Consider the following 25,162-nt stretch of genomic DNA (forward strand, 5'->3'; position numbering starts at 1 on the left):
AGCACGATATCTTGGTCAATGTTCCACGTAGACCTATATAATTTGTATTTAATTTGTTTGTATGAATGTCAGCTTTACAATGATATTTTAGCCATTTCTGTGTGATGCTCCTTTACAGAGATATTCACAGAAATATGACTAATGTAATATTTCTCATAATTGATAAACAAAGGATATCTCATCACCTGTAACAGACAGAGGCTACATATCAGTGTAGAAGTTGTGCGTCTCAATGTCATCTTCAAAATGATGCATCATTTATGTCATCACCTTGCTCCCTTGCAAAGATATGGGCATAATAATGAGACGTATTGGAAATGTATAATTTTCATAATCCTACAAGACTAAACAAACACTGATATCTGTACGTATATACAGTGCACAGACATGGTTATTTTACCATGTTATAAGGAGTAACACTGTCTTCAAAATGAGGTATTATTTGGCACACTGACATGCTCCCTTGCAAAATTATTTACCAAAATATGAAAAAAATCATTTGCATAACCTAAGTCCGAAACAAACTTCGATATCTGCACATGTGTATAACATACAGGCACGGTTCTTTTACCATGTTGGAACTATCAATGCTGTCTTTAAAATGAGGTATTACTTAGCACATTCAGATGCTCCCTTGTGAAGTTATTTACCAAAATATGAAAAAAAAATCATAATTTTCATAACCTTAGTCTGAAACAAAGTGTGATATCTGCATATGTGTGCAGCATACAGACACAGTTATTTTATCATGTTGTAAGGACTAACACTGTCTTCAAAATGAGGTATTACTTAGCACATTCAGATGCTCCCTTGCAAAGTTATTTACCAAAATGTGAAAAAAGCATAATTTCCATAACCTAAGTCTGAAACAAACGTTGATATCTGTACATGTGTACAACGTACAGACACAGTTCTTTTACCATGTTGGATCTATCAATACTGTCTTCAAAATGAGGTATTATTTAGCACATTCAGATGCTCCCTTGCAAAATTATTTACCAAATATGAAAAAAATCATAATTTCCATAACCCGAGTCCTAACAAAACTGATATATGTACATGTATACAGCATTCAGAAACAGTTGTTTTACCATGTAGACACATATGATTGTAAATATACACATTCTTGGTGTAGCCAACGTACTGCTGAATGGGTACATGTAAAGAGAAAAAGCAAGGCAAGGACCGCCACTCCACTAATGAACCCAGGACAGGCATGGGACTTCAGTGGCAGGCAAGACCATCTGATGTGTCCAATAGCTGTGCTGGCTACCCCTCAGACAGCTGATATCACTGCAGTCTCACAACCTCCTTCAGTGTCAGCAGTTTGCCTTACCTATGCCTTTTCTCTTTACGTGTCCATTCAGCGATGGACCTAAGGGATCAAGTTCTATATTACTAAGCCCTTCCTGTCATCTAAACTCTACACATGCCTGATAAAAGCAGAATAAAAAAGAAGTATTGCAGAATGGTCACTGACATATTAGATTGGACATGGTAGCTTTCTCCTGAAACAGTTGTTCTTTCTCAACATCTTCACCAGCTCCTTACCACAGTTATTTGCCAAACTCAGAAAAATATATTTTACACAACACATTTCATAATAGAGTTTTACTTACCATACTGGTCCTACTTGGTCATAGGTGTTTTCCTTTCCTCTCACAAGCTGCATGTTACCAATCCTGCATAGCTCTCCTCACACCATTGTGGAGGTCAGTCAAGAACAACGCAGTGCCCTCCTCAGTTAAGTGAACGCCATCCCTTCTGAACAGGCGAACATCTTCCGTGGTGATGCTGTCATGGCAGATTGTAGATCCACCAACCCTGTGCATCAAGCCATGCATGAATCCATTCTGTAAATGTCTGGACTTGTGAGCTGCCTGTTGACTGTTTGTTGTTTTTCATGTCTGTTGAGGAATTATATCAGACCACACAAAATGACAACGTGGCCACCATGACTGCAGGTGTTCAAATATTGCTGTGATTTAAAACTGTAGCCTTCCGAGTGGTTGACTGATGACATCATTCCCTCCAATGTGCAGCACAAGGATGTCGGGCTCAGGGTAGATGGAACACTTCTCTTCCAACAACTGCAGTACTCTGCTCCAATACATACCTCTTCTTGCAATCCAATATACCTTCACACTGGATGTGGGGAAGCTCAAGTTGTACTGGTTTTCAGTTTCGGAAGCATGGCTGGCAGCCCAGTGAATGTAGGAATGGCCACATACCCACACTCTCACTTGTTGTTCTCCTGCTCGTGAAGCCATGCCAGTGTCAGAAGGTGGACAAACCTGCACAGGAAAGAAAATGCAAATAGATTACTACTGATGTTTGACAAATATATTGGAAGACTACATATATATGTATATCGTATGCATTAGATGGTTAGCCCATCCAAATCTTCCAACCTATCCACAGGGGTAGTATTCTTTGCATTAGGTACATAAGTGGTGATGACACTGCAGAGGTACATACCTACTACACATGAAAACACCAGATTACACACAATGACTGACAAGGGGGCACAGAAAGGTCCCAGGTAAACAGAAAAAGCAGGGTAAGGATCGCCACTCCACTAATATGCCAAGGACAGGCATGGGGCTTCATGTCGTGGGCGTCTGAAGTGTCCCATACCTGTGCTGGCTACCCACTCAGACTGCTGGTTGCAGCAATGACTCCCAATTGCATGCAGTGCCAGCACTTTGCCTTACCTCTGCCTTTTCCATTTACATGTGTATTTTCGGCAATGGCCATAAGGAGTGAAAGGGGGGAGGTAATGTAAACCCTCTTGCCCTGACCTACATACATTTACTACACCTGACGGGAGGGAGAATGCGTGGAGAGCTACACCAAGACAACATGTGAAAAGACCAAGACTGACCCAGGCTTTGTCTTTTTGCATGTGTCCTTTCTCGAAGGGAAACATTGCATCACAGTGGCACCACCAAGGCCATGCTTACGTAGGAAAGCAGCACTATGGGACTGAGCTGAAGAGTCTCCAAGTTCCCAACTGCCATCCAGGTCGATGATAAGATCCATGGTGGCTGGTTATGTCCCCCCGTGATGCATCCACCAACACAAGATTCTGAGATGGGACAGCTTAGGGTTTTGGCTGCTCCCTTTCCAGTGATTCCCAGAACATCAGAAGATACAGTCTTACCTTACCTTAGCTGAAATACTGACAAGGGGGCATAGAAAGGGCACATGTAAAGAGAAAAACTAGGGTAAGGAACACTGCTCCACTAATATGCCAAGGGCAGGTATGGGGCTCCATCTGCTGGTTATCTGAAGTGTCCCATACCTGTGTTGGCTGCCCACTCAAACTGCTGATACCACTACTGTCTCACGACTTACTTCAGTGTCAGCAGCCTACCTTACCTCTGCCTTTTCTCTTTACATGTGCCCATTCAGCAATGGACCTAAGGGATGAGGGATGGAAGTAACTTACTAATTGCTGCCTTGACCTTCATACATTTATTGTACCAGAGTGGAGGGAGAGTGAAAGGCCACACTGCATTGGAGAAAGACGTACCTAGACTCTTTATTTTTGCAGGTGGCCTTTCGGAGAGGGAATGAAGGCATCATAGTGGCACCCATGAAACCATGCACATCCTGGAAACAACCCAGTGGGACTGAGCTGAAGAGTCTCCAAGTTCCCCACTGCCATCCAGGATGATCCTAACAGTCATGGTGTCTATGTGTGCTGCCCACTGATGCACACACCATCAGAAGATGCAGACTTAACTTAGCTGAAATACTGCATGGGTGGACACTGACAAGGGGGCACAGAAAGATCACATGTAAAGAGAAAATGCAAGACTAACCCTGACCTTGTCTTTTTGCATGTGTCCTTTCCCGGAGGGAGAAACTGCATCACAGTGGCCCCCCTGAGGTCATGCTTACCTAGGAAAGCAACACTATGGGACTGAGCTGAAGAGTCTCCCAAGTTCCCAACTGCCATCCAGGTTGATCATAAGATCCATGAGGGTTGGGAGTGACACACACTGATGCACCCAGCAGCCTGGCCACAACTTTATGTTGTACAGTGTGCACTGTACATCTTACTGTTGTCAGCAATCTGCTAGACCCTTATGGCCATAGCACTCACCAAAGTATTCAACACACAGGTTAATCTTGCAGGTTGGGCATCCCCATGATGGTTTAGCACATTTACCCTTGCTGGCACAGTGCTTGTATCGTGACTTACGCTATTTCACTTGGAAGTGTGAGCTTTGTTCAAAAAGGCTCATGGGCTCTGGGACAGTAATCTCAATGCATCTTTTCCATTTCTTGTAGGTGGCCAGGAGGTGCATGCCTAGGTTTCTTCTAATCTGTAACTGGCTTGCCGCAGTAACATGGCCAGAATGTGAAAGCTGCCAGTGGCTGCTGCTCTCATGGAATAAAATGTAAGCATTCACTATGGCCACATCCCATAGGAACCAGAACAAGTACAGCCACCATTTTCTTGCTATTCATGCAGTTGGATACTGCATCCTGAGCTGATCGGCTCGGTCCACCCCATTCATGTATGTGTTGTACATGTTTACAACTGGTGGACATAGCACTGAAGCTTTTGTTCCATCGTGCTGTCTCCTGCGTGTGCAGGAGACTGCCAAGGTTAGGTTAATATTAGTTGACAGCAAAAATACTAGGTTGCTATCCTTCCATTTACTTGCAAGCAGTGGTCCATTCTGCAACTGCTTGTAGAACCCTCAAGGCGCCTTACCAGTGATCTGTCTGTTGAATGTTACAGGCCATCCTGACCTATTGGTGCACATGGTTCTGCAGCAGTACAGACCATCTTGCAGCAGTTGCTGTGCCAGAGGGCCAGAGGAGAAGAAGTTGTCAATGTAAATGTGATGCTTCTTTCCAATCAGCCCCCGTGTTAGGTCAACCACAACTCGGTTTGCCAGTCCAAACTCTGTGCTCTGCTCTGCCTTTCCAGTGTATACCTGGATTTCAAGCACATAACCATTATGTGAGTCAGCCAGCACCCATACCTTAATGCCGTACCTCTCCGGCTTGCCAGGCATAAACTGAATGTCACACATTCACGGAAGCCAACCATGGCTTCATCTACTGCCACCTCATGATGCACATTATACTGTGTCCTACGTGCATGAAGTACAGCATCCAGTATTGGCCGTATATGATGTAGCTTGTCATGACCCACAGCCCTGTGGCAGTCTGAGGTTTTTGTCATTGCAGTGGAAATACTGCTGAATTTTTTCAAACCTCTCTCAGGTCATGTACTTAGCTATTGGGAAATGACCATACACATGGTGTGTTTCCCAGTACTGCCTGTATTCTGCAACATGTACAATAGACATGTATATTCTGACACCATGAAATGTGCGTATGTCTCCAGGACAAACTGGACTCCACCGCTTATCAACCTTGCCTGCTGCAGCCTGCCTCTGCAGCATAGTGGTTAGTTTCATCAGCAATAAGTCAGTAGAGTTACTCTGGGAACATCAACTCGAGGAAATTCATCTCTGTGCTGTTTGAGTCCAGGTTGGTTACTGAGCCGACCGGACACACAAACTCATCAGTGCGAACTGGTGTTAGGCATCTCTCCCACGATATGTTACATGGTGGGCATGCTCGCCGTATCTTTTTGGTTTGCCTCCCACACTTTGGAATGGAAACTACGGGGTGGTTAAGAGATGGTACCCTGTGATCAGTTTCAGTACCCACTGGTTTGTATGCACTTCTGAGTGGAGTATTCGCACACATCCCATGCTGCGGCACACTCAGATCCTTGCTTGACAAGAAGCTACTTTGGCTCAGATCCAGTGGACTTTCTCCATCCGAATCAGCCTGCTGTGGATTACGCCTGAACTCATGTACAGTAGGAGGCATATCCACTTCCTTGTCAGCAGTAGGCCTGGCCTGGGCTATGGAGGACTGCAAAGGTCTGTCAGTCAGGCCATGTCCTTGCCTTAACTCAGATAGAGGCAATTCATCCTCCGTGTCAAAATTGGATTCAAGTTGATGACCACTACTGTGTGTGGTATCATTCCTTAGCTGGGCTAGGGGCACGTCATCCTCATCCTCACTGTCGTGGTCAGTTTCATCAACAGTAGTGAGGTCGGGGGTGGCAGATCGTGGGGGTCTGTCAGGAATGGGTGGGACAGGGGCATCATCTTTATCAGCGATAATGGCCTTCTCAAGCAGAGGCAGGTTTGAAGTCGCACAAAGGGGGAGATTTATTAGTGGGGTTGAATGAGGAAGAAAGAGGGGCTGGAGGGTTAATCTTGGGAAAGGTCCTGGTCAGGTCAGAAATAGTTTCTAAGAAGAATGAGTTAAAATCAGAGGCTAGATCAAGATCCAATTTGCTTGGGTCAGGACAAGGATTATTTCTGGATTCTGGATTAAGCAGTGAGTTTATTGATTTCCAGAATTGCTTGGGGTTTTTGTTGTTGTTGGACTGGAGTTTGATATAGTAGGACTTTTTGTCCTTGGTTATTAGCTGTTTTGCTAGGTTACATTACTGTTTGCATTGGAGCAGGGTATTGGGAAGCTTATCTTTTTGGTAGAGCTTCCAAAGTTTATTCCTTTGGTGCATAATTTTCTTAGTATCTTTGGACAGCCAAAGAGCTGTATTAGTTTTACCCTCTTGTGTCTAAGAGGGGCAAGGGAGTTTAGGGTGTCTAGGAAGACAGAGTTGAAGTGTTCTATAGCATTGTCAAGAGGAAGGGAGTTTAGTATTTGCCAGTTCATTTGTTTAAGAATGATGTGGGGTTGAAATTACTGAGGTTACGGGTATAAATATATTGGTGCTGGTGAGGGGTAGACGTCATTGAGCAATGAATGTAAGCTGGGAAATGGTCGCTGATGGAATCAGGAGTTGTGCCAGAGTTGGTTATTTTATTAGGATCAGAGACTAATATCCAGTCTAAAGTGGAACCAGGGGGATTTACTTTGTTAGGTCGGGTGACTGAGTGAATTATCTGACAGAAGTTATAGAGGTTGATGGATAGGGAGAGAGAGGTGCTATTAATTTTGTTTCAGTCAATATTTACATCTCCTAAAATATAAGTTTCATACTTAATTTCAGTAGAGGCCCATAGGAGAATATCCTCAAGGGTAGAGATATTGCTACCAGGAGAGATATAAAGGGCTATTATGCAGATATTCTTGTGTTAATTCATTTTTAGTAGTCCAGCAGTCAATTCTGTGTTCTGGAAATGTGGAATTGGAGTTTGGAGGGGTATTAAGGTGAGGAGACTGGAGTATACTAACGGTCATTTCTGAGAATATTGAATCCTGGGGGTAGGATCTCAGCATCTGAGATATGGGGTTTGAGCCAAGTTTCAGATATTGCTAAGATGTCTGGCTGGTTGTGGCATAGCCAAGCTTGAAAGTGATGAGCTTTGTTGTTAAGACTCTGGGCATTCATGGTAAAGATTTTTAGGGTGTTGTGGGAGGAGGTAGGGGTAGGTGTTGCAAGTAGGGGGACTAGGACCAGGGCTAGACTGTTGAAGGAGGTATCCTTTAGCCATCTGAGTTTAAATAATGTGAGTTTTGGAAAATCCAGGAGTAGTTTAGGAGAAACTATCTTAATTGTAGAGGAAAAGATTTTAAGTTGGAATAGGTAAAGTGGGTTGGGCTGTATAAGTGAGGAAGAGATTGAGTAGAAATGTGAGAAGGATTGTAGGTGAAGGTGGGGTTGTGAAGAGGTTATTTTTGTAGGTAATATTACATAAACAGTGAAGGAGAACAAGCTGGTGTAGTAGAGAGGAATTAGGAAGACAAAGAGAAAGCAAGGGGTGTAGAGAGAGTGGTGACTTAAGAAATGCATATTGAAAAAAGGAGAATGGTATAACAGGATAAGGAGAAAGGAGGATGTCTGTGAAGCAGTAAAGGTATAGGAGGACAGCGAAGTGGGCTTTAATTGTTTACGGAGGGAGGAAGAAGTGAAGAGAGTTTAAGTGAGAAGGTAATGATTGGGAGGAAAGGGGAGGGAAAATTCCTATATTTGGTGGAGAGGACGGGGTAAGAGGAATGAGCTGCTATTGGGTAATTAGGTAGGAGGGAGGGGTATGTGATGAATAAAGGTAGGACCCTTGGGGGTGGGTGGGATATGGGGGTAGGGTAGGGGAGCGGAGTGAGCCCGCAGGGTGAACGGAGTGGGTAGACACAAAAGAAGGAAGGAGCTCAAGAGGAACAATCAGTGGAAGAGGTTTATTAAGGTAAGTTTAGTTATGTATAGATACGTGGGAGTACAGTAGTACAGCAGGTTAGAGAATAGCTAGATGATAATTGTAAAAGTAGGATTTAAAGCTGAAAGTATGTTAAGAGCAGGGCTTAGAATAACCGAGTTGAGATGTATTAATATTATAAGCCAGATGGCTAAATAAATAAGGGGTGGGACTGACTGAAATAAGGGTGCCACCTAGTGGACAGGTTATGTATTACAATGGAAGTTCCATCTGGGAGAAAGGCTGATCAAGGAATTGGGAAGGGAGAAAATACACAGAAGGGGCTTGTGCTAGTGAGAAGAGAAAGTATGCTAGCTACAGGGTAGAGAGGGGCTATGGCTGCTGGCTGTCCCGGCTGTGAAGCGAGCTTTTAATCACCAAAAGTAAAAAATGTCAAGCATATGCTTTACTGCCAGTTTAGGGAGTACACATACATGGGGTGGCGAAAGCCACATCACTATGGCTAGGCTTACAAATGCCCCAGGGCAGATAGCCTAGTACTAAACTATGAAACTATGTTTACTTCATTACTGGAAGGGTGCTAGGATAGCAGTCCAGTGGGAGTTCAGGTTATTTTGAAAGGGGTCCATAGCCGGCAAGCAGGTAGACTCTAGGTTTTGGATTTGAAATAGGCAGGATGCAGAGCTGGGAACTTTTGAAAGAGAGGGAGAAAAAAAGAAGTAATCTTAGTACATGAATAAGAAGTTATGTCTTACCATAACGTTCCATGTTAGTTGTCTTCTTCTCGCCTTCTTTCTTGCTGGATGGGTTCGGAGCCGATCCTCAGCTCCGACTCGGCCTATACTATAGCTCGAGAGCTATTTTTACCGGCTCGAGGCAGCCCTATATCCCACAATACCATGCGCTAACTCCCAGATCTCGTTTGGAAGCTAAGACATAGTATAAACAATAATATTATAAAAATAATATTATAATCCTCTTTTGCTAGAAAAGATTACCTGCTAGTAACACTAAGGATACAAGGAAAAGACGCAACATATTGTATCTCCAGAAATGGAAGGACTCAGAATCTCGAGTCTGTCCAGGCTAGGGGGCAGGAGGGAGGGACGCAAGAAAGAAGGCGAGAAGAAGACAACTAACATGGAACGTTATGGTAAGACATAACTTCTTAATGTTAAGTTGTCATTCTCGCCTTCATTCTTGCTGGATGGGACAGCGTCCCTAGCATCTTAGTCCTGGGTGGCTCAATGAAACAGACTCCTGAGTACAGTGGAACCAAAATCAGCTCTATTTCTGGAGGCTAAATCAAGCTTGTAATGGGCAATAAAGGTATGTTTGGAAGCCCATGTAGCTGCTGCACAAATGGCATCTAGTGGTAACCTTGCTTGAAACGCTGTTGAAGTTGATAGAGCCCTGGTTGAATGAGCCTTAGGCCTAGAAGGAAGTTGCCTGTGCCTCAACTCATAGACCAAGGTAATAATAGATGTCAGCCATCTGGAAAGAGTAACTTTCGAAACCAGAAGCCCTTTCTTGCCTGCCGCATAAGAGAGAAAGAGCTGGTCTGACTTTCTGAATTGCTTTGTCCTGTCTAGGTAATACCGTAATTGGCGATGAACATCTAATGAATGTAACTTTTGTTCAGCCCTGTTGGTATAGTCTGGAAAAATACAGGTAAATCAATGGAGTGATTTAGATTTGCTTCCGATAACACTTTTGGTAGGAAGGAAGGGTTTGTCCTGAGAGTTACCCTGTCTTTATGAAAAACCAAATAAGGAGGACGGACAGACAAGGCTTGAAGTTCCGAGACCCTTCTGGCAGATGTTACAGCTACTAAAAACAGCGTTTTCCAAGAAAGAAATTTGAAGGAGCAAGAAGCTGCAGGTTCAAAAGGGGGCAGAATTAGTGAGGTTAGAACTAAATTCAAATCCCATTGTGGAGGTGGATCTTTGACTGGAGGTCTGAGCAAAAAGATGCCCTTGAGAAAGGCTTTGCAGAGTTTGTGGGACATAATATTTGCGTCTGAGAGTCCAACATGAAAATTAGCAATGGCCGCTAATTGTACTCTGATAGTGGCCGATGATGACCCAGAATGAAAAAGCTCCGACAGAAAGTCCAGAACCTCATGAATGGGTGCATGGAAAGGATCTAAGGACCTAGTTTGTGCCCAGTGTGAAAAACGCTTCCATTTACTAGCATAAGTCTTCCTAGTATTGGACTTATGGGAGGCTAGAATGATATCACGAACAGGAGGAGAGATGAGGGGAAGCCTGGCTATGGCTGGAAGTGGAGCAACCAAGCTGTGAGGTTGATGGAATGTAGAGACTGATGCAGCTTGCCCGTGAGGTGGGTCAACAGATCCGGAAGGGGTTCCAGATGCCAAGGCTGTTCCAGTAGATATTTGTGCAGGAACGGGAACCAAACTTGTCGAGGCCAAAACGGGGCAATGAGGATCATTTTGGATCTCAATGCGGTTGCTTTCTGAATTAGTTGGGGGATCAACGGAAAAGGAGGAAAGGCATAGAAAAGACCCCGGGGCCAAACGTGAACAAGAGCGTCTCTGAGGGGTTGGCCTGGCAGAGGAAAAAGTGTGAAGAAGTCGAGGCACTTGCTCTTTTGGGGGGTTGCAAAAAGGTCGCAGCAAGGCTGGCCCCACTTCCGAAAAATTCCGTCTGCTACCGCTTGATTTAGAGACCACTCGTGAGGCATGAGGATAGTTCTGCTCAATCTGTCTGCTATGACGTTGGACTTCCCGGGGATGTGCGTTGCTATCAGAAACCATTGAGATGAAATCGCCCATTGCCAAAGTCTGAGTGCTTCTCGACAGAGGGGATAGGACCTTGTTCCGCCCTGCTTGTTTATGTACCACACCACAGACATATTGTCCGTTTGAATTGCTATAATCCCCGTGGGAAGAGAGCTCTGAAGGGCTTGCAACGTCAAAAGCACCGCCCTCATCTCCAGGACATTTATGTGCAAGGTGGCATTCTGACTGTTGCCAAGTGCCCTGGACCATCCTGCCCTGATAATGCCCCCCCCACCCGATCAGGGAGGCATCCGTTGTGACAGTGGCAACTGGAGAGGGGAGAACAAAGGGTCTGCCCTGAAAAAGCTGAGGGGAAACCATCCACCAGGAGAGATGTTTCTTGCAAGATGGGGTTATCCAAATGTTGTGGGTCATTGGTAGCTGTTGAAAGGACCACTGAGAAAATAGCATCCACTGAAGGAGCCTCATGTGGAAGCGGGCTAATGGAAGTAGAAGAATCGCCGCCACCATGAGGCCCAACACTTTCAATACTCGGTTGACCTGGACTTTGTTGGGCTGAAACAGGGGCTGAACATTCCGCCTTATGTCTGTCACTCTCTGGGGTGGTAGTGTTGCAGACATTTCTGTGGTGTTTAATACGGCGCCTATAAAGTTTATACATTGACAAGGCGACAAGGAGGACTTTGCAAAATTTATAGAAATACCCAGACTGTTGCAAATCTGAATAGTGTAATCCCTGGCCATTATGAGATCCTGTTTGGTGGTAGCGGAAATGAGCCAGTCGTCTAAGTATGGAAACACCTGGAATCCTTTCTGTCTCAGGTGAGCCGTGACCACTGCCAAACATTTAGTGAACACCCGGCGGGCTGTGGTGAGACCAAAGGGCAGAGCCCTGAATTGAAAATGACTGACTCCCAGCCGGAAGCGGAGAAACCTCCTGGAGCGTCTGTGTATCTTTATATGGTAGTACGTGTACTGGAGGTCCAACGAGCACATCCAGTTGTCTCTGCCCAAAAAGGGTAGAATGGACTGCAGTGTTACCATCCGAAATTTTGTCTTTAGTACAGAGTTGTTTAACCTGCTGAGGTCCAAAATAGGTCTCCAATCTCCTGTCTTTTTTGGTACCAAAAAGAACCTGGAGTAAATTCCAGATCCTAGCTGATCTGCTGGCACTGCCTGGATGACTCTTTTTTCTAACAGCTTTTTTATTTCTAGCCGAGCCTGACCCCTTTGTGCGGGTGGTATGTCTGGTAGGGGTTTTGGTGGTTGTACCGGAGGGAAAGTGAAAGGGATTTTGTAACCCTCGGATATGATCTTCTGTACCCATGTGTCTTGGGAGAGGGATTGCCAGGCTTCCGGGTACAGAGATAATCTTCCCCCGACTGCCTCCGAAGGCGGACAGTCGGGCAGCTTCTCAGGGATGCTGAAAGGGTTGGTCAGGAAAAGATTCCCTAGAACCCTGGTTCTGAGGACCCCCTCTGCCCCTAGGGCAGCGTCTGTTATTATTCCCCCCTCTGCCTCTAGGGGGAAATTCACCACGTGCGGCAAGTGCGACTCCCTGAGGTTTGCGGAACCACATCTTTCCCCCCTTCTGTCCCTTAGTATAAGGTCTAGAAGGCGTGGAAAAACGGACTCCCACGGCAGGGAGAGTTTTACCATCTTGCTCGCATCTGGTGAGGGTATTCTTCACCTGAGGTCCGAACAATTCCAAACCGTCAAAGGGGGTGTTAGTGAAGGACGCCTTGAAGGGATCGGCAAAGTTACAGAGTCGCATCCAAGCGTGACGTCTCAACGCAATGCCTGTGCCAGCGGCCCTACTCGCTCCATCGGCTGCATAAGAAATAAGCCGCATGGAGGAGTTAACAATGGAGTTCAGGGTAGCCAGCTGAGAGTTTATTTTGTCCTTAAACCCCGCAGCAGAAGGATCCTGTACCGTTTCACCCAACTCTTTGAGCAAGTCTCTCTGAAGGCAGGTGAAATGACATAAATAGTTCAGCAATCGCATAGAAAAGGTAGCTAAAGCAAAGGTCCGCTTGCCGTACCTGTCCATGGTCCTGGACTCTTTGTTAGGAGGATGAACAGATACAGAAGGATCAGCCAATTCCTTCTTAGTGGCTGCTGCTACCACCATAGCATCAGCTGAAACACCTTTGGTGAGAAAGGATTTGTCATCTGGAGCAGAAATAAATTTAGAAGGCCTCCTAGGGGTAGGTTCCACTGAATCAGGAGCTGCCCACGCCTTTCTAGCCACTACCTCCATTAGTGGGTCGAAAGGGGGAGACACCCAGGAGGTGGAAGGGCGAGATCCAAAAGCGTCAAGGTAAACTGACTTGTCCTCGGAAGGTTTGAGAGTGGACCAATTTCCCCTCTGTCTTAGGATTTCCAGGATGTCTGAAAAGGAGACATCCTCAGAGGGGGATCTGGGGGAACCTTCCGACTCATCCATGTCGGTGTCCGACGTGACAGACTATGTGCTTCCTCTTGCACTTTCTTTTCCTAGGGGGTTCCCCTGAAACTTCAGCGGAGCCCTCGGAAGAGGAGGCAACACCCAAGGTGGGTACCCCATACTTTGGATCTCTGCTGACAGGTGCAAGAGAATGGCCAGAGACCGTAACAGGCACTATAGAGGGAGGAGCCGCAGAACTTAACCTTGGAGTGGACACTTGGTCCAGCACACTCCTCATCACCTCGAAGGCTCCCCCATCAGATACCAAAGGCAGCACTGGCTCCGAAGAGACCGGAACCGCCCCCGGAACCGAAAGAGAAGGCTCTGAGAATGATGTCGGGGCCGAACTAATCACAGCCGAAGCTCCGAGAGAGAGAGCGGGGTCAGACAAGGGTCCGATGCCACTCGCCCCCTCGGAGCCGACAATGGAGTCTCGGCGCCCGGACCTCTCCACGGATGGAACCAATGAAGAGGTCGGAGCCGATGACACCGGAGCCGAAGGAGGAAGTATCGGCTCCGACGTGGGCAAGGTCACGGTTCCGACAAACTCCGGCTCTGAGCTCGAGAGATGAATCGGAGGAGGAATGGATAGCTGTATCGAAGGAGCCACAGTCTGGTGAGATGGGCTCTGGTGCATTTGGGCCAGCACCTGAGATTTTATAAGTCTACTGACCACTCTCTCAATGTCATGGTCGGAGAGCCTGGATGACCTCTATGAATGAGTCCTATGACTCCGCTCCGATAAGAGAGGGGACCTCGCAGCCGATCTAACAGACTCTAGCGAAGGGGACCTAGAGCGCTTGCGCGCTGGGGTCGGTTCCGATGATGGTTTCGGAGCGGAAACCACTTTGCTCATCTCGGAGCCAGCCGGAACCGAGGTCGGAGCCGAGGGTTTGGTGGTTTTTGACAATTTCCCCGAGCCAGACTTGGACGGGGAGTCATCAGGCTTTAACAAGCCCCTTAGGATGAGCTTGTTACGCCTTTCCTGCAGGACTCTTGAACTAAATCCGTGAAAAACGGAACAAGAGTCCTGCAGGTGTAAAGGCCCCAAGCAATAGACACAAGAAGTGTGACCGTCTGTCAGAGACATTTTCTGACAGCACGAGTCACACTTCTTGAATCCCGAAACCTTAGGGTCCTTTGACATCCTGACAAAAAAAGGAACACAGTCAGCCCACACACACACACTTAATTAAGTTAAGCAGAACTGACTAAAAAAGACCCACACACACACTGAAAGGGGTGGGGGAAAACTAAGGAAAAGCCCATAGGCCCAAGATAAAAAACTAACTAAGAAAGGGAAAAAGGGCTATTGAAAAGGGTAAGGCAGTTAGAAGGGACCTAAAGAAGGGTAACTAACTGGAAAAAAAAAACTACTAAAACTGAATATAATCTGAAAATTCACTTACTGACCAGAGCCGGTAAAAACAGACTACCTCGCAGCGAAGCAGCAAACGAGATCTGGGGAGTTAGCGCATGGTATTGTGGGATATAGGGCTGCCTCGAGCTGGTAAAAATAGCTCTCGAGCTATAGTATAGGCCGAGTCGGAGCCGAGGATCGGCTCCGAACCCATCCAGCAAGAATGAAGGCGAGAATGACAACTTAACATGTTATATTATGCAGGTATGGCAATAATTTACATTCATTCAGTACTGCTAAAAGCTAGAAATGTAGGTTAAAACAAACACTCAATACAAAAATCAAGTTACATTCATTCAGTACTGCTAAAAGCAATAAATGTAGGTTAAAACAAACACTTAATACACTGCAAGAGAGCCCTTGATAAGTCTTTAAACATAGGGCTACTAGGAGAATCTTACTGATATTGTAGTGCCATTGTTCAGATAAAGAGGTATTAATGTAGGCAAATTCTACCAACTATATTGACCTTTTATATGCAGGCTGACTAGTAGGCACCTGGGGTACAGTATTTACAGGAGTAATAATATGCACATCCAGCTTTACTAGTGCTGATGCAAAAATGTAACTTTGACCATGTGTACTATTTCAGTACTAATAGGCACATTTACCTTAAGCAGTACACCAAACAAGAACTTCAGGCAGAGTTACTTTCCACATATAGCTTCTTTCATAACTAATAGGGAGGCTGCTGTCTTGTGTTGCCCATGTGCAAAATGCTAAATGGAAGCTATGCACTTTCTTAGAGGCTATTCAAAGCTTAGCCGTATTAAATAAGTTAGCATTTAGTTCCCCTGTAGAATCCTTAGAAGCATTCTTTCACAGAGGTAGCTTGGCATAAGTGAGATCGGGAATATTGAAAACTGAACTAGTTCCTATTGGGTTATTCTTTTGATTTAAAGTTAAAATAAAGTATGATTAAATGAAGAGGTGGACATAACAGCTCTGCATTTCTGGTTGTTGAACTGAAAGCGTTCATAAAGCATAGTGCTGTAATGAACGAAGGAAAAGTTGTGGTACACCTGGCAGCACAGCAATCCTCAATGGGGTGAATGCTAGGAAAGCGTGGTGCTTTAGATAGCTCCACAGCCTACTTATCTGGAGTAAAACCTTATTACTTAATATTAGACACAGGTCAATAAGAGGAGTAGTACATGTAGCTGTACAGCGTTTCCCGGTAAAGGGCTAGAACGCTAAGAAAGGCGTGGTGCTTAATGGACTCCACAGCCTTCCAATCAGGTGTAAAACATTCACAAAGTAGTTATAGATGCAGTTTAGACAAAGACCCCTTGAAATAGCTAAAACGTATGGGAAATTAAAAATTATTTGCCGAACAGCAACTGTAGCACTGGAAGTTCCACCTTTGCGCACTTCGTTGCTTCTAGTAGCTACACGTGGGTGACGTAAACACAGACCAGCCTTTTTGGAGTTATACAATCTAGCACATTAAGCCCTGTTATTTAGCAATCATGAACAGTATTACAACAATTCAAAGCACATAGAGAACTAGAAAACTTTAGCAAGAAATACACAAAGACTATAACACTTCTAAGCACTTCAACGGAGTCACAGCTTGGCGAGACTGTAATACTTAATAAGTAAAACACGCTACCACGCTGCAACAGTAGGAATCCAACATTTGTGTAGCTGAAGCAAAAATTAGCATTTAAAAAATGCTTCTATGCTACTACATTGAGAAATCAGCTAAAAAGTACAGGGAAGGTACAATATATCACTTACACCAGTCGCAGGCACCAGGACCAAGAGCGCGCAGCAGCCAGTGGTAATTCCAGGGAAAGAAAAGATGGCGCCTAGAGGAGTCACTAATATTTATAAAATACAGGGGGAGTAGGGGGTGGAAAAGGGGGGGGGGTAACAGAGAGGACAGATAAAGAGGGAGGGAAATAGACCTCCCGCAGTCAGAAGGCTAAAATAAGGGATAAGCCAACAGTAAGAGACTGGAGAGGGGGAAGGGGAAGCACAGAGAAATTAGAGAATAGACACGTAAACCTTGTGGCGAGGAAAGGATGTAGACAAACAGGGAATGAGAATGTCAGAGATAAGTATAGAGCCAAACACAAAAGAAGGAAGCAGCTCGAGAGGAACCATCAGTGAAAGAGGTTTATTAAGGTAAGTTTAGTTATTTATAGATAAGTGGGAATATAGTAGTAGAGTGTGTGTGTGTGTGTGTGTGTGTGTGTGTGTGTGTGTGTGTGTGTGTGTGTATATATATATATATATATATATATATATATATATATATATATTTATATGTTTATATACATACTTATGTACATTATAATATTTATATATATATATATATATATATATATATATATATATATATATATATATATATATATATACAGGGATACTAAAATTGAGCAAAACAGCCAAATGTCAATACTGTTAATATTTGACAACAATGTTAATTCATCACTAAGCATGCACCAAGAAATAACCTTGGAGCATATAAGTGAAAAACTTAATTTATACCTTTTGATATCTGTTTAAAAATTATGAAAGTGTGGCAATGATAGTGATTTTGCAGCTTCTTAGATAACCTATATGAGATGAACATACCAAGAAAGTCATGCAGTTTTGTAGAAGACAGTGGTTCCCAACATACATTTAGACTTCTTAGTGCAAGAAATCTAGACAAAGTCTAAAAAAATGGAGGGGCAAATGTAAATGTTACTCTTATAAACTTAGAAAGTTGTTAGAATAATAGGATTTATGTTAGCATGTATTTTCTGAAGGATTTGAACTCAAATGTATGTAATTATTAGTAACTTCAGTCCTCAGCGATTTGTCAGAAAACTACAAATTTTGTGAGGATCAGACCAAAACTGTGAGGCAAAAGTGTGTATATTATGTGAAAATGTCGACAGTTGAGAGGTGTGGCTCCCAATGTAAGTGGCTAATTGTTAGTGTCCGTCACCTGTGCACCACATATTAAATTACTCCTATGATAACGTCACTGTCATCTGCTTCATTGTTATCAGACTGTCTTCAAAGTTTAATGGTGATAAAGAACCTAACACTGTGATTTTAAAGCCAGGTTTGCCAATGAATTCAAAGGGCATTTTCATGGATGTCATTAGAATACCATCTAGTGGTCTTTGTGACTTCAGAGTACAAATTTGTTGGGACATCAGGGGTGTTGGCAGTGCTGTTGAACTATCCCACTTTAAAATTCTTTATCTCCTATGTTTAGTCTGAGTACTGGAACATGAGGGGACATGAATGCTCTTTTAAGTGCCCTTCTAAGTATCTAGTTGTTTCAGTAAGTTGCTTTTCAACGACACAGAATTATGTAGTGCCATTCGTGTAACTCATGGTCATACACTTGTTCTGTAGCCTGTCCCAAGGCTTTTGCCAATGGAGTGAGTTATCAGTTTCATTAGTTAATACAGTGTGAAGGTCTCCATATTAAGAAAGGTTTTGCCACAAGCAAAAAACAATATTGATATTCATTCTGGTATTGCTGAAAGCAACTCAGTTCCACAGACCATGTCTAAGTGCTTCTACTGTGTGCAAATAATTTGGACACTGTTATCACAGGTGAGCCTTTGCTAACCTGAGCTGCTCACTTACCTTATTATCTGTTGGCTTGCATGTGGTAATAGTAAGTAGCACCCAGTAACAGTAAGTAGCATATAGTAACAGTAAATAGCATGCAGTAACAGTAAGTACTACACAGTAACAGTAAGCAGCATGCAGTAACAGTAAGTAGCATGCAGTAACAGTAAGTAGCACACAGAAGCAGTAAGTAGTATGTAGTAACAGTTAGTGTAACAACTTCCAGCACAGCAGTATCTGTGCAGGCATGAAGCAACAGTGAGTTCAGAAATTCCTATAGGTGTCTCTTGCCTTCATTCTGTTTCACATGCATCGTGTATATTAGATGATGCAGACAGTGACTCTGTAGCTGTAACCTTATAAAAGGCATACTCTGCAGGTATCTCCCTCTAAGGTGCTGATAATAAGTTGGTTTTGAATCATTCTAGTGGTTCCTTTCACAAAATATAGAATCTTTAAAAGTGAACAGTTGATTGAAGGAAAATCTGTACTTCTCTTTAACAATATCACAGTATAATACTAAATAGCTGGCAGTTAATGTAAAGGTCTAAGGCTCTGATCTGATAATGAGTTGCTTCCTGTACTGGGTTTGAATCCTCCTACCTTTATTTGCCTATTGTGTGACTCTGACCAAGTCACTTAACCAGACAATGGCCCAGCACACAACTGAAAAAGGACAGTTTTATCCAATGGACTTACCCAGTCAACAAATAAGTAAAAAATGTGGTCAAACTATTTTCCTTTGTTTCAGGCAGTTTCTGTAAAGGAACTAAATATTTGTCACTAATAACAGAAACATTATACAAACAAATAACAAAAAGCAGGAGCACACTCAAGCAAATCTGCAGTCTGCGGCTACCACTCCACCCATACAGTATAAGAAGGAATTAGTACTGCAAACTAAACAAGGATATACATTTTGAGACTCAAGAGCAAGAGCACACTCAAGCAAATCTGCAGTCTGTGGCTACCACTCCACCCATACAGTGTAAGAAGGAATCAGTACTGCAAACCAAACAAGGATATACATTTTGAGCCTCAAGGGCAGGGTCAGTCCACCCAGGCATTATACTTGTATGTTTTATGAGAGTGAAGCTATTACATTAACAGTATTTCTTAGTAGTTCTCAGCTTGCTAATAAAACTGACTGTTGTAGCCTTGTGTCCTCTCCACCCCTCCCGCTAGTACAGTAATCCTAACTGTCTAATAGACAGTATACATTTAATTCACAACCCTGTGACTAAATTAACCATCTAGCAGCCCTCTCAGTGCTTTCTGCCATAGTTTGTATAACCTGGAGGCACACCTGTTTATTTGCATCTCTATACATTCCCCTTCATTGCTAATTTATCTCCCTACTCTAATCTGTGCACAAACTGGTTACTAATCAGCAAGTCAATGTGAAGACACACTCCCAACCTTAATAAAATTTGCTGTCTTTTCTCTCCTTTACTTTACAGGTAGTTTGAATTATTACTTGCCCCATCTGAGGCCTTCACTGATTTCCACTGATTGCATCTCTGGTTTCTTTGCATTCCACCTGGTTTACACCCCTTGTGCTATCTCCCTCCCCCAATACAAAGTCTATATTAGAATCCTGATGAGCATGGAGCCATCTTTAAATTTCTAGTCTCCCACCAGGACACAAGTGCTCTTCAGCAATTACATTCTGCTTGCCGGTAAACCATTAGACCTCAGGAATTTGTTTAAAGTGTTCAGATTTATAAAGTAATACTTACTTTTTTCTCTTGTCTTGGTTGGCTCTGCCCCACTCCGTTCACCCTCGCTAGCGCTCGGGCTCTCTCTGCTCCCCTGCCCTTACCCCTATTCCCTCCTGTTCCCACTACCTCTGCATTTATAGTAATCACAGCCACACCCACAGCTCACCTTCACATCACCACCACCAATCACAGCTGGTCAAGTCATATCACATTATATCACACCAACTTGCTCCACACAAAATACTCCCAATCACTCTCATTCCCACTAGGCATTTTTTATATCACCCACACTACTTCCCCATCCACATATAGTGCAACCCTGTAATTCCTATTCAGAACCCCCACCTAGAAACAACTTAAACTTTATAACCATGACTATCACACAACTAAGTCTAGTCTGTCTTCTCATAATTCTTTACAACACCACAAGTTATCACTCTAGCAATATCCCTAAACTTAGTAGCACAACACTACGTTATGCACTCTTGTATACAGACACCACACATTATAATAATATCTGCCCACAGTTATTCAAGAACTACATAACGGACCAATTCAGAACTAAACACATATGCTCTCATTCCTACTCCAAAAAAACACAATACTTTCTCACACTCCCCACCAAATTCCAACATCTGTATAACCATTTCAACTCCAAGCTCACCATAAGTGGGGATATCCACCCCAACCCAGGCCCAAATCCATCCTGTCCAACACAAACTGCTCCAACACAAATGTCAGAACATAACACCCCCACTTTCTTCATCCCTGGGCAAATCAACAACAGCAGCAAAACCAACCATCTTTTAATGCTAAGTATTAATATTAGAAGTATCAAAAATAAAATACCTGAACTCCAGGCCACAATAGCACACTACTCCCCAGACATAGTTGCTTTAACAGAAACCTGGCTAAATAAAAACACAGCTAACTCAGAAGTTCTCCCTACCGGCTACAATATCATTAGACAAGACAGACCACTTCGTAAAGGGGGTGGAACTGCCTTACTGTACAAGACCAACTTAACTGTCTGTCAATTACCAAACTCCTACCCCTCCCCCAATAATTGGGACATACTTATCTCACAACTTCAACTTCACCCTAAAAAGGTCATCACCACAATTGTAATCTGTATTCCACCTGGTAATACACCTGCTAGCCTTGAAGACTTCCTTGTGTTCTTCCACATACTCACAAGAAACCCTTATTTTGGGGTACTTCAACCTAGATTGGTTCACCTGTGTATCAGAACCACCAAGTAATGTAATAAATCTCCATGGCTACCAGTAGCTAGTCCAAATTCCAACTAGATGCGATAAAAAATCTAAAAGGGAATCCATCCTTGACTGGGTCTTAACTAACAACCCCACATTGTACCCTCACACAGGCAGTCTCCCAGACACCTTAAGTGACCACAACATAATATACTTTATACGTAGTAGAACAAGCATATGCAAAACCAATAACTATATATCCACTAGAAACACAAAAAAATTCTCTCCTGAGGTCCTCAACACTTTACTCTGTAACTGTGACTAGACCCCCCCTAAAAACTCTCCCACTTGACCAGGCTGTAGCATATTTCAACAAAACATTTCTATAGCACCTAGACACTGTCACTCCATTGCACAAAATCAAGGTTAGAACCTCTACAAACCCCTGGCTCAGTAAAGAAACCAAACAAATCCTCAAGTCCAGAGACACTGCCTGGCTTTACTATCAAAAAAACAAAGAAACACAAAGCCTAACTTAAGTAACAAGAACTGCGCAACCATGCAAAACAATTCTTTAGGCTGGACAAAAAATCCTACTACACAACATTACAATCTAAATACCAACACAACCCGCAAAAATTTTGGAAAAATGTAAACCAGCTACTAAAATCCACCCAAAAGGCTACCCCCAAACCAACCACCCCTGACACTAAAGTTCCCATCGAAACACAATTCAGCTCCCACTTTGTGAACTCAATTCTATCCTTAGTATCACAGGACCGTTCCTTCCTCACTATCCCCCCAACACAAATAACACTAATACAAGCTTTACCCTCAAAACAGTTTCCACCACGTCAATCAAAAGCATGCTCTCCAAACTAAAAACCTCATCAACAGCAGCCAACCTACTCCCCAGCCATTTCTTGAAACTTACAGCAGATGCTATTGCTATCCCAGTCTCCACTGTCATAAACAGATCAAATGTTGAAAACTATGTGCCCAAACTCTGGAAAATATCCTATGTTACACCCATACATAAAGGCGGGACCTCCACTGAACTTAATAATTACAGACCCATTGCTTTACTCTCCCCCTGGCCAAAAATCCTAGAAAAATGCATCCATACCCAGATGCTAAACTCTCTCCTAGACAGCAACATCCTGTCACCTGCTCAGCATGGTTTCAGACCTGCCCATAGTACCACTACAACCCTCCTCTGCTTCACAGACCCAGTAAACCATCTCAGAAATGAAGGTCTACAAGTGTCAACTCTTTTTATGGATATGTCCAAAGCATTTGACACGGTCTCACACCAAATCCTGCTAAACAAACTAAACCAATATCATCTATCAAATTCCACTCTTACCTGGTTCTAAAACTACTTAACTGACAGGTACCAAGCCATGAAAATGGAACATTCTCTCTCTCCTCAGCTGCCCATAACTATAGGAGTCCCACAGGGTTCTAGCTTAGGACCACTACTATTCACAGTCTTCACAAATGACCTCCATACCTCCACACAGCATGCATCTATAATTCAGTATGCAGATGACGCTACCTTAATCTGTGCTGCACAAAACATTCCCACCCTCCTGCAAACAACTCAACTAGCATTCTCTGACGTTGAAAACTACCTTACCAAAGCCCAACTTATCCTCAATCCAAAGAAAACTCAGCTTATGATTATAATCATTTCTAACAAAAACACTAACAGTCAATTCACTGTCTACTCCACAAATGCTACTCCAGATGCTCCAGTGGCACAGGCTAAGCTATTGGGAATAACCATAGACTCCCACCTAAAATTTGATAGTCATCTCAACTTAACTATTAAAAAAGTACATGCCAAACTGGGGTCACTGTACCGTATCAAACCATTTCTTACCAACAACACAAGATCAGCCATTGCTCACTCCCAACATCTATCCACCCTACTCTATGCATCTCCCATTCTGACTAATCTCAACAAAACTGAACTAAGCAAAATGGAAGCCTGCTAAACAGAATTGCCTGCTTTGCTGCAAATTGCTCATATAGAACTCATCACTGTACTGCTTTTAGACAGCTCCACTGGCTTGAACTGCCCAAACTCCTAACCTACAATCAGCTCTGCCTCTGTCATTCTGTTACCTCCCCAATAAGTGTCCTGCCCTCAAAATCCTAGTACATCACTCAGCCAAGAGGCCTCTTAGATCATCAAGCAAACTACTACTAGAAGTCACTAACAGCTACAATAGCTTTGGAGATGCACTATATAGTAGTTTAGTGGCTAAAAAAATGGAACTCTGTCCCCACTAGCATTCAAAACACATCATCCAAAGTCTCCTTTAATGACCTCATCAGGCAACATCTCAAGCAAAGTTGGCAGTGCCATGATTGCTCCCCAGGCTAGTGAAAGCGGATAACATATACATACTAAATCTAGAGCAGTTGATAATAGTTTTCAATCTTACTCACACACACTGACTAATCTACAATGTATGTACTGTACCTGTGTACTATGTATGTATTCTACCTATGTTCCAAATTTCAGCTGTACACTACAAATCAAATCTATTAATTACCTTTATTTTTAAAATTAATATTTTTTTGTTTGTTCTCTCCACTGTAACTGTTTATGTGCCGCATACCACTGTAAAAACATGTCTCTTGTAATTTGTGTGGATACTGATCATATCTAAATAACTAAATGTGTCTGTAATTTTTCTTTGTGGAGCTTTTCTCCCCAGGCCTCTTCTGAAAAAGGGCCTTTTCGGCTCAGTCAGACACCCCCGGTTAACAAATGTAAAATAAATAATTAATTAATTAATATTTATTTCTTTATTTACGAGACTCTTGGTTTGGTGTTTTCCGTGCTGTTACACGGCATATTATCAGACCATTCCTGACAGTGTTTAATGTTTGAGGCAGTACTGAGGATATTGTTGCCCCAATTAATTGATAAGTACACTGAGAAACACAGCAGCCTGGATCTATCGTAACAGTTTTCTTAACGTTATTTTATTTCTAAACAAAAACTTCTTAGGAGGAATGCATAGAAGGAAGCCAAACCAGCGTTGAGTGCTTTCATTCTTTGTGTGAATAACTTCATCAGAAAAACTAAATAATAAAACATCAGTGTGGAGTCAAATAGATTACCTAGGACACTCACAACAGCCAATAACACAAAGGAATTCCTAAGGTCAAAAAACAGTTACTGTAAAAGCCTATTAGTGAAGGACACTAGAGGTAATAAAATTCAGCAACAATACTTAGCACGTAAATGTTAATTTAAAACAGAAACATACAAGGTGCCCAATGTAAATGCATGCTGAGAGAGCATGGCTCAGAGTTTAACTGAGCCAACATAAAGCACATTTTATATTTAAGTTCTCATTTAGACCTGGGTAATTCTCTGCATTTAACATCAATTGCCATTTCAGTTCACGGAACTCTAATAAAGTGTCATAGTCCCCCAAAAATTTCCCCACCTGTTCCAGTACAAAGAACTTAAACTGTAAGAAGCCTTGACAAACTAGGTTATGTTTACTTAAAGTACTTTTTAAGTCCGTATCGCATATTGCAGCAGAGTGCTCTTTAAAGGACAACCGCGCCCTCAGACTCAAAAAACATATTAATTTCATCATGGTTTGATGTTTCCTACATTTTAATAGCACTGTGAGACTATTTTGAGCTTTTTAGATATTTTTAGATGCAATTTCTGACTCTGACCACATGGGTTCTGGCATATTGAAAAAAATAATGCATTCTGGGATACTTAGTCTTCAAAAAATTGCATCAGATCTGCCACGTTTTGCCTTAAGCTGCTGTCACTTCATTGACTTAACAGGCATTCACTGCAGTCTTA

This window comes from Protopterus annectens, chromosome 16.part0 (genome assembly GCF_019279795.1).
Source record: "Protopterus annectens isolate FY-2018-M chromosome 16.part0, PAN1.0, whole genome shotgun sequence".
Classification (NCBI taxonomy): domain Eukaryota; kingdom Metazoa; phylum Chordata; order Ceratodontiformes; family Protopteridae; genus Protopterus; species Protopterus annectens.